The sequence below is a fragment of the Acanthochromis polyacanthus genome, chromosome 4 (assembly GCF_021347895.1).
Source record: "Acanthochromis polyacanthus isolate Apoly-LR-REF ecotype Palm Island chromosome 4, KAUST_Apoly_ChrSc, whole genome shotgun sequence".
Classification (NCBI taxonomy): domain Eukaryota; kingdom Metazoa; phylum Chordata; class Actinopteri; family Pomacentridae; genus Acanthochromis; species Acanthochromis polyacanthus.
The window spans coordinates 42,598,359-42,614,935 of NC_067116.1; the positions used below are offsets into that span (position 1 = coordinate 42,598,359).

Below are 16,577 nucleotides of genomic sequence, written 5' to 3' on the forward strand. Positions count from 1 at the left end.
TGAATGTCATCCACATAACAGTGGAAAGACAGATTATGTTTTGCTATGACTGACCCAAGTGCAGCATATGAAGGGAGAACAGAGTAGGGCCTAGAATTGAACCTTGTGACAGGATCTTGTAGATGAGTAAAAGCCAATGTTGGAGTCGCCTGGTGTAAAGGGAGGGCCAACCTAGCAGTTTGTAAAGGTCACAATGGAGGGTGGAGAAAGGTGCACTGGTAGCAAGATGGACGGCTGAGTGATGAAGGACATCAAGTCTGTTAAAGGGCACACTTAGAGCCCATTTGAGTGTAAATACTGATGGACACCAGAGTTCTAAAAGTTGTACTTTCACCACCGTGCTTAATACAGTCACTGCCTGTACCGACACAAGTACATCATGTACTAGCACAATGCGAACTTGAATTTTTATCTCACACACTCGAAATAAAAAGTTGCAATTTGGAGCCCTGCAGTATAATGTCCCAGTGAAATTGATCTTTCACCTTTTGGATTTAAAATGTCATCATGCAAAGCACTGTGAAACTTTTGAATTGGCAGCTCTTGCAAACATATTTATTAACATAAGCAATATGTTGAATGTGCGACAGTGTCTATTGACGGTAAATCAAATAAGCAAACAATTCAATCTAATAATTTTAGTGACATAACACAAGCTGTCAAATGACAGGATAACTGCAAATATTACAAGAATCATTCATGTTGTCATACAAGCACTGATATCATTATTTCAGCATCCCTGGTAAAGGGTTACAAGTCAGTCCTGCAGACATGGGACGGATACATGTTCTAATGTAATCGTAACCCACAAACATTTTTACAATAAAACAATTAAAAACAAACAAACATCTCTTCACATTTTAGATGCCTTAATTAAAAAGCCAGTACAAAAAAAAAACCCAAAACACAATCCATGTTTATCCTAAAGGCAGAGCTGTGCAGAGCAGTGACACTTGGTTTGTGGAGCATGATTAGAAATTTCAAGGCAATGTTTGAATCAGTTTGATTTTTCTTGCATAAGTGAAAATTTGATGGTTCTCTGGGATTCAGTTGAGTCCTCAAAATGAAGAAAATAAGAATTTGCTCTGTAAGAATCATAAACATCTACTCTTAATGACAACAGAGTAGTAGCAGTAACTTGATTATGGATCAAAGAGGACAACAAGACCAGCAGACAAACATTACTACAGCGGGGTTGAAACGCTGTCTGGAGGTTCTTTTGACTGATTATTGCTCCTCAGGATAGTCCGATTTCTGTAGGGAAACCAAATGCAAAGAGGTTTATTAGTTTCACAGAACGGGAAGAGCAAAAGAGTGTTATTCATGTCTTTAACAAGCACAGATAGTGGGGCAGATTAGTGAAACGATCTTTCACTTGATGGTACAAGCACCAAATTTTGCACAAATGTACATCTGAACCTACTCTTCCAAAAAAGCACGTTGGCCAACGTGAAAAACAAGATGGCCGCCATTTTTCAAGATGGCCACCTTTCGGAGTCTTTCCCCCCCAATATTGGGCCTAAATATGGATAAAGTAATGCTATATTGATGTTCTATACACCGATTTATATGTTTTTGGACACAATAAATCCGATTCTGGACTCAAAAATTTAGAATTATCAAATTCTAGGATGACAGAATGCAAACTTCATGAAAAAGTACTGTCCTAAAAGTTATCGATCTTACGTTACATATATGTATATGCCATGCAGGTCTGAGATGTAACAGAAATTGACCAGCTTATGTCTATTGAGTATTTCTGACTGACAGATTTACTCATTGCATTTGCAGCTGCAAAGTTGTGTGCATTTCAGGGAGTTCCGATAGCATTTGCAATGTCCTCGACATTCTTGCGTGCAGCGACATTTTGTCAGCTGCTGACAAGACTGCGCAATCGGTGAGAGGGTGGACCAGAGAACTTCCCAGACATCACCATTTCTTTGCCAGCCCCAATTGGCAGGGCTTTCTGGTTGCATTTTGCACACTGTTGCCTGGCCCCATATGCAGGCAGCTTGGAAGGCAGATCGTTTGACATGCTGAACCAGAGATGCTCTTGTTGGTGGAATGGAATCGTAGGACCTTTGCTTGCGAGCAAACAAATGCAGTCTTGCCTCATCAACCTTGTCTGTGTTGCTATGCTTGTCATACATGGTGGCAACAAACTTCTCAAGGATGTTGAGGTCAGCATCTTCCACTAGAGGTGGGTACTGACTGAGCTTTTTGAAGACTGGGCTCACTTCGGGGCAAATCTCCCATGTTTGCCATGCAGTTGTCTTGCCTCTGCCTCTGAACGATGACACCACATCACAGCCAGTGAAGGCGTGAAAGAATAGCATGCCACTTGATTTCTCGAGCCCAGCTCTTCCACCAAATCTTGAATTGGGAACCATCTGATAGACTTGCTGTGGCCGAATTCTACCCAAACGTATCCCAAGCCTGCATCCTGAAGAGTCGCAAAGGCACTGACTGCAAGGACAAGGATATCTGTGCCCTGGTTGTGCTTTGACATCACTCTATTTATCAAATCTATGAACAACATCAATACAGTATATGAGAACAAAAATTGAACTTTGACTGTCCGGCATAACTATTTCACAAGATTTCAGTTGAAAACGCAAACTTCGCAGTCATGTACTGGCGGCCATTTTGAAAATTGGAGGCCATGTTGAAATTCTGTGCACACCATTCGATTTATTATGAGAGAATACATTAATAGCATTGCAAAAATCAATTTGAAACTCTATACATTGAACTGTTGCTGCCAGATAGGCCTTTTTCGAGGTTTTCCATGGCGGCCATCTTGAAAAGTGCCCGCCATCTTGGATTTTCAGGTGGCCAACGTGCTTTTTTGAAAGAGCATATCCCAGACACCATCTGTAGAAAATTTGGTGCTTGTACCATCGAGTGAAAGATTCCTATGAAAAAATTACTTAATCTGCCCCACTAAGATAATACAGGTCACACATGTTCATGGCTTTGATGAAGGTGTTCGGAGTTGAACCAGGTTTGCTTGCTTGCTGCTTGCATACCTGTTGCCCTCGGCATCACTGGCTGTTTCTGGAAGCTCTTTGTTTCTGGTCTCAGGAAGCAGGAGGCCAAGAGCTCCGCTGATGATGGTGAAACTGCTGACAACTGAGATTGGTATGGCCCAGTGGTACACGGACAACATGTTCAGCGGTGGAGCCAGTATAGGACCTACTTTCGATACCATGGATCCTAAAGCTGTCGCTGATCGTCTGAAAAAGGGAGATCATACAGCACATTGTCTATCTTATTAATCATTTGCTTTATTTTTACATAATCTTTCACACTTCTCTAGAAAATTCTCATCAACAGACACCAGAATAGAAACTATGAACACCTACCTAACCGATGTCGGAAACAACTCCTGCATATAGACAGCACAAACAACAGCCATAAATATCATGCAGACACGTGATGCGACAGCTAAACATGTAGAAGCAGTGGGATAACCTGAAGGGAAACAAAAGAAAAGAAATTTAAACTTGGGGAAAAAAATGAAATAGTAATTTTACTAACCAAACCAAAAGGCTTACTTTCAGGAACAGCCAGGATCAGCATGGAACAGAGTCCTCCAATCAGAAGGACTGCTGTGAATGTTATTTTTCTCCCAAAAATCTCCAACACCAACATGGAGAGTAAAAGAGCAGGTACTTCAAAAACACCAAAAAGGAGCTGTGTCACAAATACGCTCAAGCCCAGTCTTGCCATGTTAAAATATACGGAGTAGTAGGAAAGGAACAGTGAAAACCTTCAAAAAAAAGAGACGACCAGATTAGTCATTAGGAAGTCTTGAATTTACATCAAAACTGGAAAACTATTGCTTCATGATTCCAAATTTATGATGAATCTGCAGCATCTGACGATTAGCAATATGATTAAGTGTAATGAAGATATTACAAGTACTTGTACAAACCATAAGGTGACTACAAATGATACATTATAGCATGATACAATGTTTCCCATTCGTTCAGACTTACCATGCCAGTGACACAACAAAGAAATATCTGGCCAGTAGTCGTGATCCAAAAATCAATTTAATGCCGCCTTCATTCACAGGGTCGTTCACGTTAATCTGTGGCAGAAATTCTGGTTAATGTGGCCTCCTCTTTACAATTCTGAGTAAATGTAAATGCAAAGAAACATTTAATGAATCATGATAGTGATTTCTAGTCATTAGTTATGAAAACAGAAGTATTACTGTCAAAAAATACGCAGACCATAAATGAATCCATCCATCCATCCATCCATCCATTCTCTATACACCGCTTTATCCTCCATAAATGAATGTTAAAACAGAAATAAATTGTAAATGGGCAATTAAATGAATAAATAGGTGAGCATATGAAATAATGTTCTGCCAAGATCGTCACCAACAATGAATCTTAATATGTAATTTTGCAATAAAATAAAGAGAAATTAAGTTAAAATATTAGACATATGTCATAGACAATGTGCTTGAAAACCCGTCCCTAAAGTGCTGCAGTGGTTCAGTACCTCTTCCAGCAGAGAGGCCGGGATGGGGCGTTTGTTAATGGCTGCTGCTTTGACAATGAGCTTTCTAGCCTCTTCTGTCCTCCCTCTGTTTAACAACCACCTGGCTGACTCTGGAATGAACCTTAAAGACAATATGACACTTCCAGTTGTCTCTAATTTACAAAACGAAACAATAATAGGCAAAAACAAAGAACAGAATGCCTACCATATGTAAACAACAGTCAAGGCAAGGGGAGTTGCTGAGATCAGTTGAGCCAGGCTCCATTTTCGGATGCCATAGATCAAACCAGCGAGGATGCACTGTCCGATTGCATCAAATATCTCTGTCACACCTGCTCCCCATGATCTTTTGGATGCCCCGAGCCATTCAGTGGCTGCAATAATCAAAATATAAGACTAATTATCTTTATATTACATTAACATGGTGACATAGAAAAAGAAAACAACCACTTGAAGGGTTAGGGATAGGTTTCAATGTTAAACACTCTAACTGCTGTAACTACCTATTTTACTTCCATGAATCAGCATATATCATGTTAAACTTTTGCTGAATATTGTCATTATTTGCCCATCAGCTCTTCTGTCTCCGTAGTCACAAAACATCTGATGAGGTTTCCCACTGTCATGGACTGAAAAGATATACGTAGCTATGACAACGTCACCCACGGGTTTGTTGATGACTGGACTTTGAAATTTGACCATCCACATCTTGGTCTCTTTAAAACAGACATGTTAAGCGAGGGGTAAATCTGAGTAAGAATTTGAGGACAGAACATATCTCCTTAATGTCATGACCTGCCAGTTTTAAGGTAGTCCCACCTTAAAGCATACCCTGCTTTATTGTCCATTTTACTCTGAATGGAACCACAATCAAGGATCAAGGACATGGAGACCATCCTGCTTTAAAGTAGACCTCAAACCAGCAACTGAGACCATAAACTCATGCGGAAAATGTTTACTGAGGTAACAAATCAAGTCAGAGGCAGATCTGTTTAATCCTAGACTTCCCCACAATCGGACTGCTTTGCAACCAAAGAAGTCGCCCCCTATTGGCGGTTAGAAAGAATGCAGATTTAAAGCACTTTCGCATTAACTTCACTTTTCTGACCCAGAAGCTACATCCATCTTTTACATACAGTCTGTGGGCTTGATTAGCTTGTAAACTATTTGCAAAACTCCATTTTTGCGTTCTTGCCCATTGTAAAAGAATAACTGAAATGACTTACTTATGTAAAATATTAAAACATTGGCAACAAAATATGCTAGCTATTAAAAGTTAAAAACTTTTTTCCCATTAACCCTTAGGGCCCTAGAGGGGTTTAGGTCCATTTTGACAAATTCTGATTTTGCCTTTATATTTCACCTTAAAAGCTGTTGATCTTGCTTTGCTAGGTATCTTTTTTTCAGCACAACCTCACCTGTGTGATTCTATAATTATTTAGACATTTTGATATAATGTATGGACACACTTGACCTAAAATAGCAGAAAAAATACAAAATCCGAGTAGAAAAAGTTAGATTTTTTTGCTGTGGACACCATAAACATGTGTAATGAATCTTTTTCAGAACTTATAATGTAAATATAAATTGTTGTCATAAAATAATGTACAAATTTAGCAGTTAACACAGTTATATACCACTATTTGAACTAAAATGGAGGAATTTTTTTATTCGTTTTTGCACAACTATTTACAAAATCATGAGGAGTCACAATAAAATTTTACATAAATGAATTTGTACCATTCCAAAAAGCTTTTCTGTCCACCACAATCTCTACAATGACAAAAAACAATAGAAACAGTCTTTAGGACCACAGGGAGAATCCAGAGTCCTGGTGTTCTCCTTGCTAGAATATGTTCATTATGGATGTTATTATTATTGTTGTTTTATTTATTATTATTTATTTTTAATATAATTATTGTTATTATATTTATTAGTTATTATATTATTAGTAGTAGCAGTAATATATTACATCTGAAACAAAATCTTCATTTTCTGTGCATCTTTGGTGTCGAGCAGAGAGTGATCTGTGGCCAAAGCCAGTGAAGGACGTGCTGCTCTCCCAAAGAGTTATAACTATCACCTGACTAAAAAAATTTTTTAAAAAATGACAGAAAGTTCCAAATCCGCACTTTGGCCATCTCTCCTCTGTGTATTTCTAGAACATTCCACTCTCTTACTATGAACACAGAGACTGGGGGCGTGTCTGTGGGCGTGTCTGTGGGCGTGTCTGTGGGCGTGTCTGTGCGCCGCTCCCCATCAGAGCGTCTGACACTCAGCTCCAAGTTTCTCAGTCACCTTTGGGGAAATCCAGTTTCACGTTTTTACTCCAGAGAATGCCAGGTTTGTGAAAATCTGGTCCACATTTCCTTCCTACACCAAGCATAACTCCAAAGGTCTGTGTTCTCACCAGATGCTTTCAGCAGAGAGGACTCTCCACTGAGTCCAAAGTTCAAAATTTCGCCGCGCATAAAAGAGGCTGGAAATAGCTCCGATGAAGTTCGGTAAAAATGTGGCGTTTATTATTGATCATATCTCTGGTTTTACTTGGCCGATCAACATGATTCAAAAACTGGTAGAAAGTTCAAAATCTGTACTTTCAGCACACGTTTAAAGAGAGACTCGCCGACGCTTCATTTCCTGCTTTGTTTTGATTACCGCGACGCAACAAGAAAACGCTCCAGAGCGTCTTTCGGGTGGCAAGGGTTAAACCTGCAGAACAGTGGAAGCATAAAAATGAAAGAAAATAGTTCAATTAAAAACTGTGCAAAGGACGTTCTTTAAGAAAATTTCAATAGGCTTTTCAACACAATTTAAAATTAACAAACAATTAAATAATCAAGAAACAATTAGTTGATTAATCTATAATAAAAAGAGTCTTCATGTCAGGGCCATGTCACGCCACGCTTCCTCTCCAGCCGCCAGGGATCCCACTCCACCCAGCGCCACACTCTGCTTCCCCTCCCAGAGCCTACGACCGCTGATCCCGGCTGGAACCCAGACCACCCAGTCTCACTCCCCTCTTCCCTCCATAAGGCCCCGACTCTCACTCTATTAGATTCAGTCCTCTGTTTTCCCCACAATAAAATCACCTTCTAATTGTGTTTTGGCCTTGGTAGCGTGGTTCTCTGCTCGAATTCAGCCTGGTTGTATGACAGAACGATCTGGCCATAATATGGACTCGGAGAACCCGCTGCCGGGGCCAGACCCTCTGTCTGGTCCCAACCTCCTAAGTGCTGTGGCAATACATGGACAGCTGTTGGGCCAACACAGCAGAACTCTCCAAGAGCTCGTCGACGCCGGACGCCAGTTACACGCCCAACTAGAATCCATGGCCAGTCAGATCACGCACGTATCCTCCGCTCCAGAAATCCTGGATCAACACGGCCGAGCACTGCATGAACGGCAACTTCAGCCAAGAATCTGCATGACCAGATGGAAAACCATTCACGCCCAGCTAAGAAACCAAAACTCACCTCCGCATGGCTCAACTCACCACCTCCCAGTCAGATCCAGCCCCTCCGCCTCCTGTTTCATCGTCAGCTCCAGACCCTGTGTCACCTCCCCCAGCCTCGGGAGCCCCACATTCCAGACCAGCCCGCTACGCCGGAGACCAGGGGGCCTGTGGAGATTTTCTTATGCAATGCTCATTGGTTTTTGGTCTACAACCCCAGACGAACCGCGAATCTCCTATACTCTCAATTTATTATCTGGAGCTGCTCTACGCTGGGGATCGGCGGTGTGGCAGAAGAATGGGCCGGCTTGTCGCTCCTACGCCGCCTTCACCGAGGAGATGAGACAAGTTTTCGATCACCCAGTTCAGGGAGCTGAAGCTGAGAAGAGATTGGGAGCACTCACCCAGGGGGGCAGAGTGTGGCGGAGTATGCTGTTGAATTCCGGACCCTGGCGGCTAGCTGTGACTGGAATGACTCCGCCCTCCGTTACTCTTTCACCATGGATTAAATGATGAACTAAAGGATCTGCTTGCCTCCAAGGAGGAGACTTCGGACTTTAAATCCCTCATCGACCTCGCAATCCGTGGATAACCGGCTCAGGGAGCGAAGACGGGAGAAGAAAACCAGGTTCCTCCACCAACTCACCTCACCCCCCAGTCCAGCCCCGCTCCTACCCCGGCGCCCCCAGCACCAGTCCCCCTCGGCCAACATCCAGTCCGTCCCTTGCCTCCGACTCCGGTCCATCCAGTGTCGGGGGAGGAGCCCATGCAGCTTGGCGGGCCCGCCTCACCGAGGAGGAGAAGGCAGCCCGCCGTCGTCGAGACGCCTGCCTATACTGTGGTGAGGTCGGCCATTATTCTTACACCTGCCCGGCCAAGCTGGGAAAAGAGTGGCTCACCAGTGACCGGGGGGGTCCTGGTGAGCCGTACCTCGGTCTCCTCCCTTACGACTCACCTCCGGGTGATGACCTCACTTCGGGGGGAACACCAGTTTCAGTCCCGGCACTGGTGGACTCCGGCGCGGAGGGCAACTTTATTGACGAGACCCTGGTAAACAGCTTCAGATTCCCACTGAACCAATACAGCCCCTCTCTGCGCCTACTCCTTAAAAACCGTCGCCTTGCCATGTCAGGATCAGACCACTCCCATCAACATCCGTATCTCAGGTAATACACGAGACCATTCGTTCAGTTCCATGCCCAACCTGCACACCCCTCTAGTTCTTGGCTTCCCCTGGTTGAAGCAACACAATCCCCATATCGACTGGGCAACTGGCAAGATTTTAACCTGGAGTTCGGCCTGTCACGCTTCCTGCTTGTTCTGCCCCCCCCGGTAGTCCTGCACCTCCTGCTAGACCCCGCCCCTGATTTGACTAATGTCCGTCAGAATATCATGATCTCGCCCTGGCCTTCGACAAGGATCGGGCTCGTCCTTACCCCCACACCGACCCTATGACTGTGCAATTGAACTCCTGAAGGACGCCCCTCTACCCCGAGGTGACTGTACAACCTGTCCAAACCAGAGCAGACAGCAATGGAAGAATACATTCGAGAGTCTCTGGCGGCAGGATTGATTCGCCCCTCACGTCTCCGGCTGGGGCGGGGTTTTTCTTCGTGGGGAAGAAGGATGGTCGCTAAGACCCTGTGTGGACTACCGGGGGAAAAAGATCACTGTCGTAACAAGTATCCCTTCCTCATGGACTCGCTTTTACCCCCCTACATGGCGCAGTCATCTTCTCCAAACTGACCTCCGCAATGCCTATCACCTGGTTCGGATTCGGGAGGGGGATGAATGGAAGACGGCCTTTAACACCCCTTGGGGCATTTCGAGTACTTGGTAATGCCTTTTGGTCTAACTAATGCCCCGGCCGTCTTCCAACATCTCGTCAATGACGTCCTGCGGGATTTCCTGGGCGGTTTGTTTTTGTCTACCTTGATGACATCCTGGTCTTCTCCCGCAGCCTGGAGGAGCACCGTGGACACGTGAGAAGAGTGTTGAGCGCCTTCTGGAAAATCGCCTTTTTGTTAAGGCTGAGAAGTGTGCCTTCCACGTGTCTGCGTGCCCTTTCTCGGTTACATCATCGCTGCGGGGAAGATCAGGATGGACCCTGCTAAGATTGCGGCGGTGGTGGATTGGCCGGAGCCCGGGGACCGCAAACAACTTCAGCGGTTCCTGGGTTTGCCAACTTCTACCGCCGCTTCATTCAAAATACAGTATTATCGCTGCCCCTAACTGCTCTCACTTCTACTGCCCACAGATTCTCCTGGACTCCAGCCGCACGCTCCGCCTTCCTCACCCTCAAGTCTCGGTTCACCTCCGCCCCATTCTGATCCAGCCAGACCCTTGTCGTCAGTTTATAGTGGAGGTCGACGCCTCGGACACCGGAGTGGGGGCAGTGCTGTCTCAGCGTTCCGACGGAGATGGCAAGCTACATCCCTGCGCCTTCCTCTTCGTAAACTTTCCCCAGCTGAGCGAAACTATGATGGGTAACCGAGAGCTCCTGGCGTTAAGTTGGCGCTGGAGGAGTGGAGACACTGGCTGGAGGGGGTCGAGCAGCCGTTCCTGGTGTGGACCGACCATAAGAACCTGCAGTATCTGCAATCAGCGAAACGACTAAACCCCAGGCAAGCCAGGTGGTCCTTATTTTTGACCGATTCAACTTCACCTTTCATATCGCCCCGGACCCGAAACGGAAAGCCTGACCCTGTCCCGAATTCATTCCAAGAAGGATCTAGAAACCCCAGAACCCATTCTTTCCCGTTGCCACCTGGCCTCTAACCTGGGATATTGAGAGCACCGTTCGCCAGCCCAACAGACACAAGTGTTTCCTGAAGCCGGTCCCCCAGGAACGCTCTTTGTTCCGGAGACCGTCAGGTCTGATGTCCTCCGATGGGCCCACTCCAGCCAGCTGTCCTGCCACCCGGGGGAGACCAGGACGCTGGCGGTTCTTCGCCGGAGGTTTTGGTGGCCTTCCATGACTCGAGATTGTCGCAGTTACATTACGGCCTGCTCCATCTGCGCCCAGAACAAACCTCCTGTCAGCCCCCCTCAGGTCTTCTTCATCCCCTTCCCATTCCCAGACGACCTTGGTCACACATCGCCTTGGACTTTGACTGGTTGCCCTTCTCGGGGAATGTCTCATTCTCTCGGTCATAGATCGCTTTTCTAAATTTGCCCACCTCATTCCCTTGTCCAAGCTCCCCTCAGCCCATGAATCTGCCGAATTTTGATCACCCATGTTTTTCGGGCCCATGGCATTCCCCTAGACATAGTTTCAGATAGAGGACCTCAATTTACCTCGAGTGTGGCGGGCTTTTTAAGGCCCTAGGGGCCAAGGCAGTCTCTCTTCTGGGTTCCATCCGCAAACCAATGGCCAGACGGAGCGGCTGAATCAAGAGATGGAGGCCACCCTTCGGTGCGTAACATCTAAGAACCCCAGCTCCTGGTGCTCTCAGCTCCCCTGGGTGGAGTACGCACACAACACCCTCCCCAGCGCCGCCACTGGCCTCTCCCCTTTCAATGCCTCTATGGTTATCAGCCCCCGCTCTTCCCTGACCAAGAGGAAATCGCAGTTCCTTCAGTGAGGCCCATCTCCGTCGGTGCGCCCGCATCTGGCGTCAGACCCGCGCCGCCTCCTCCGGACGTCTCGCCGCACCCAAGACCAAGCCAACCGGCGGCGGTCCGAGGCGCCGGTCTACGCTCCTGGACAACAGGTCTGGCTCCGCACCAAAGATCTTCCCCTCCGTGCCTCCTAAAAGCTATCTCCCCGATTCATTGGCCCGTTTACCATCTCAAAATCAATCCCTCCGCAGTCCGCCTCCGTTTGCCCCATCCCTGAAGGTCCATCCCACTTTTCATGTTCCCAAGTTAAAGCCGGTTCAGGAAAGCCCGCTGGCCCCTCCCGTTCCACCCCTCCTCCCCCGGCTCCTGGACGGTGACCCTATATACACTGTTTCCCGACTTTTGGATGTCCGCCGCCGGGGTAGGGGCTACAATATCTGGTGGACTGGGAGGGTTATGGCCCGGAAGAGCGGCTTTGGGTCCCCAGCCGCCAATCCTGGACCCGTCTCTCATCCGGCAATTTCACTGAGAGCACCCTGATCACTTCGTGGGGCGCCAGGAGGCGCCCGTTGAGGGGGGGTAGTGTCAGGGCCCTCGCCTCACACTGACCCACACCTGACACCCCTTTAATCACTCTGCATTCTTTTCTTTTCCTGACAGCAGAGCTGAACAGCAAGCAGCTGAAACCGTTCTCCAATCAGTCACCTCCACCAGAGTCCGAGCAGCTGACAATCATCTGGCTAATCACTCGCTGACAATAAAAGACCGGTCTTTCCTGCAACACCCTGCCAGATCGTTAGACTCGACTCACATTGTCAGTCTCCTTCTTGCCTCTTGCCTGTTGTTTTTGAAAGCAACGTCTAACCCTGTTTTTCCTGTTGTCACCAGAAACCTGCTGCTCGGACTCTCGCTTGCTGTTCCCTCCGGTTCCCCTTTGGGCCCAATCACTCCCTCCGGACCACCCTCGCAACTCCAACAACTCCAGCCTGTCCTGCCTGCATTCTGCTCTCTACCCCCCACGCCATGCTTCCTCTCCAGCCGCCAGGGATCCCACTCCACCCAGCGCCACACTCTGCTTCCCCTCCCAGAGCCTACGACCGCTGATCCCGGCTGGAACCCAGACCACTCAGTCTCACTCCCCTCTTCCCTCCGTAAGGCCCCGACTCTCACTCTATTAGATTCAGTCCTCTGTTTTCCCCACAATAAATCACCTTTTAATTGTGTTTTGGCCTTGGTAGCATGGTTCTCTGCTCGAGTTCAGCCTGGTTGTATGACACTTCAGTTGCAGCCTTAAGCTAAATATGTAGAAACTCAGGATACATACTCAGAACAATAGAGTTGACTCGATATCCTCCAGCTCCAACTCCAACTAAGAACTGGGACACTAAATATAAATAGACATTGGGGCATAGGGCTGTTGTCACCATGAACACCAACAACATAACTGCTGGAATTTGAGTTGCTCGTTTGCGACCAAACCTGCAAAAAAAAAAAGCAACAACAACAAAAAAACAGATGATAACCACAATGATGAAGTTCGATCGACTGGTGAACCCAAAACAAATGACAGAAATAGCTTTAACCATGAGCTACATAGAAGGCCCAATTTCATCTATGCTGAGATGTTTGAATGAATACACCTGATATAGACAATACCTAACTAATTTAACACAACAGCCAGTTAAATAAAACTGCATTTTCGGGTATGTGTGTTCATGGAAACATCCTTGAAATATTTCAAGATTTTGGGAAAATTCTCCACCACTTTAACCAGCACTGGTCTGTGAAGTGATTTAGCCAAAGCTTTCGCCAACTTTCATTGCCATCATGTGTTCACATTGACCTATTAAACCATTTACATACCCGGTCAGGGTTATTGGAAAAGGATCAGTTGTAAAATGGTGATGTATTCTGTCCTGTGCCAACAAACACTTCAGAGTGACTCTTTTTATGATCACAATTAGTTAGTAGAAAAATTTTTTACCGTTGAACAGTGTCGGGCGAATTGACTCCCACTCTTTAAGCTAAATGCTGCTGGCTGTATAGATTCATGTTTTTATTATTCAGAAGTGTTAACCAACTCTCAGGATTACAGCAAATATGCATGTATGTCAGTTGAGTAATAAAACATATTCACATTGAATTTAGACAGCTGTGAGATAATGAATTCAAGCATAACATTGTTTTAAATTGGCATATTGACTAAAATATTTAAAATCGAATACAGAAAAAATAAGTATATCTTTGAATTTAGACTGGAAACACAAAATTCTTGACTGAAACACACTTACGATTCAGTAGCAGGTCCAAAGATGAGGGAACCAAGAACAACTCCAGCCATTCCCCACTGTTTGTAACACTTGCAGCATGTTACCCCGATTACAGACCAGATCAAACTGTGAACATTTTAAACAGAAAAGAATGTTCAATTGAATGTTATAATTAACTGAGAAAACAATATCAGTTTGTCAGCACTTACATCAGTGACTATGGTGGTTTCATACAGCATGTTTCCATACACCCATCCATTCACACACCCACTGGTCTCATTGAGTCCATTTTCCCTGATGGCATCGATGTCCCAGTCCACAGGGACGAACATCCGACACCTGCTGAAGCTCCCGTCCTCCTCCCGAGGAGAGTCAGGTTCAGCTGCTCCTCTGTGGTCAGATTAGGACCAGCACTGAGGATCCAGTCTGTATTACAGTGTCTCTCTGGATCAGACTCGACAAAAAGTAAACTAGCAAGTGCAACAGTCTGAATTATGTTTGGAAAGCAAATTGAAATCAGAGCTATCTGTTGGAATAATCCAAATTCTCCAATGTTCCTGAAAATCTCTCCAAAGTCTGTCATCTTGATGATGGTTACCTAGTTAGTGAGAGATGCAATAAACCACCTTTCTATGCGCGCTGCCTTATATTTCTGTCATCCCTTTTGGAGTCCTCCCAGACTTTCAAAGCTATGGGTCCTTGAAACCTGTAACACTGAATTGAGATGGACTGAAAATGTAGTGCTGGCTGCAGCCAGCCGATGACTGCCTCTGTTAAAAATATTAAATAGATTCCACTGCTGCACACAGTGGATACAACAACAGATTCTTTCCTTTTAATCTTAAAGGACCTGAATTCTTCTTCCACCACTGACCATCCTGAACAATGTGTCACTTTAAACCATAACAAACATGTATATGTAACCCTTTGCTGAACTTCCCTGATGCCAGGTCCGACTAGCCCTCGGGCTCCCTATTAAGTCTCTGTGTTGTGTATTTGTTTTTGTGAAGAGGAAGACGGAGAGAAGGACCAGGCGGAGAAGCAGAGGGTCTGGGTGATTTGACTTTATCTTCACCTTTGAAACAGGACATGAAGTTGTCACAATACAAAATATACAATACAACAGAAATTCACTTCTCTTATGAACCATAACATACTCCATGTGAATACAAAATATACAATACAATAGAGGTTAATATCTCTTCTGACCCATAAAGTCCTCCAGTACATGCCTAGATGAAAATGTGAGGGAGTTTGGGGAAACTAGATGTGTGGTGTGTGTGTGTGTGTGTGTGTGTGTGTGTGTGTGTGTGTGTGTGTGTGTGTGTGTGGTGTGTGTTGGCATTTGAACGTGATAGAATGTTCATGCAAACAACTACAGGCCATTTGCGCCTAAATATGTGTCTGTAGGTGTGAGATGGGACAGTGGAACAATTCTGACTGAACGTACAAAGTGTGCGCTCAGTATGTGTTTGAATGGGAGGGAATACTTGGGTGGACAACTATGAAAACAGTGTATTTCCCCTGGCTTAATATGTTTCTGAACTGCCGCACGCACAGGCCTTAAAACATCACAAAACCAACCGTGGTTTAAACAATCACTGGGTTTTAATCATCACATTTGTTGAATCCTCTGCTCCAAACCCCTAAGCAACAAATTTTTTCCACTCGGAGCTAGGAGTTATGCTGCTTACCTTTGAAACAGGACATGAAGTTGTGACCTAAAATGGCCGCAACCCACACAAGAGAATACAATCGCGGACAACACTAAACCAATAGGAAGGTGGCGCCCTCTGCAGGATTTCGCCCGCAACTATCCCAAAAAACGAAACTATGTGTCACTCAGTCTTTAACAGCAGCCATCTTCCTTTCTTTTGCTTTCAACCACAGTCTACATCCTAGCTCAATTTTTTGCTGATCAGAAACAGGTTTCTCCGTGACAGAAAAGGTATGACAATTTTTTGGGAGGGCGTCTAACTCATGGTGGATTTCTCTTGCTCCGTACGAGTTCTTTGGGAACTACCTTCTGGCTGCTCGGCCTCATTGGTCCAGGTCCACTTTCCAAGTTGTGACCCTGCAAGATGTCCTCTTCTTCCTCCCGTTCCCTCTCGGCTGCCTCATCAGGTGCACCAGTGTACCGGGTGTTACTTGCAGCATTCTCAGTTTCCTCCATCTGGTCAATTTCGATGCTCTCTGTATCACTGCAGTCCATATTCACCACGGGTTCCCTCCGCATGGACATCTCAGGCTGCAGTTCCAAGGGGAGGAACATACATTGGGTAAGCAGATTTTGATGGAGCACTCACTCTTTGTCTCCATTCTCAGACCTGATCACATACACGGGTATGTCCGGCTGTTTCTTTACGACAACGTAGGGCTGACGCTCCCACCTATCACCAAGCTTTTGTCTTCCTTCAACATGACAGATTTTGACCAGTACCCTGTCCCCAGCTTGGAATTCCTGAGGCATAGTCTTGCAATCATATTGCTTTTTCTGTTGTTCCTTTGCCTGTCTGGACATCTGGCTGGCCCTATCGTATGCCTGCCTGAGAATGTCCACAAGAGTTTCAGCATATTCGCTGTGTTCACGTGGCTCTGTGCTCTCTGGCTGGCCTAAGATAAGGTCAATGGGCAGCCTAGGATGTCGACCAAACATTAAAAAGTACGGGGTGTAGCCTGTTGAGTCATGGCACGTACAATTATAGGCATGAGTCATGGCATCCAAGTGTTCGTGCCAGCGGGCCTTCCTTTGCGGATCCAGCGTTCCCAACATA

General features: G+C 45.7%; 1 pseudogene; it reads right to left on the bottom strand.

Moving 5' to 3' along the window:
* Positions 1 to 526: 526 nt before the first annotated feature.
* Positions 527 to 14,794, bottom strand: LOC110971848 (solute carrier family 22 member 13-like; annotated as a pseudogene).
* Positions 14,795 to 16,577: the final 1,783 nt, after the last annotated feature.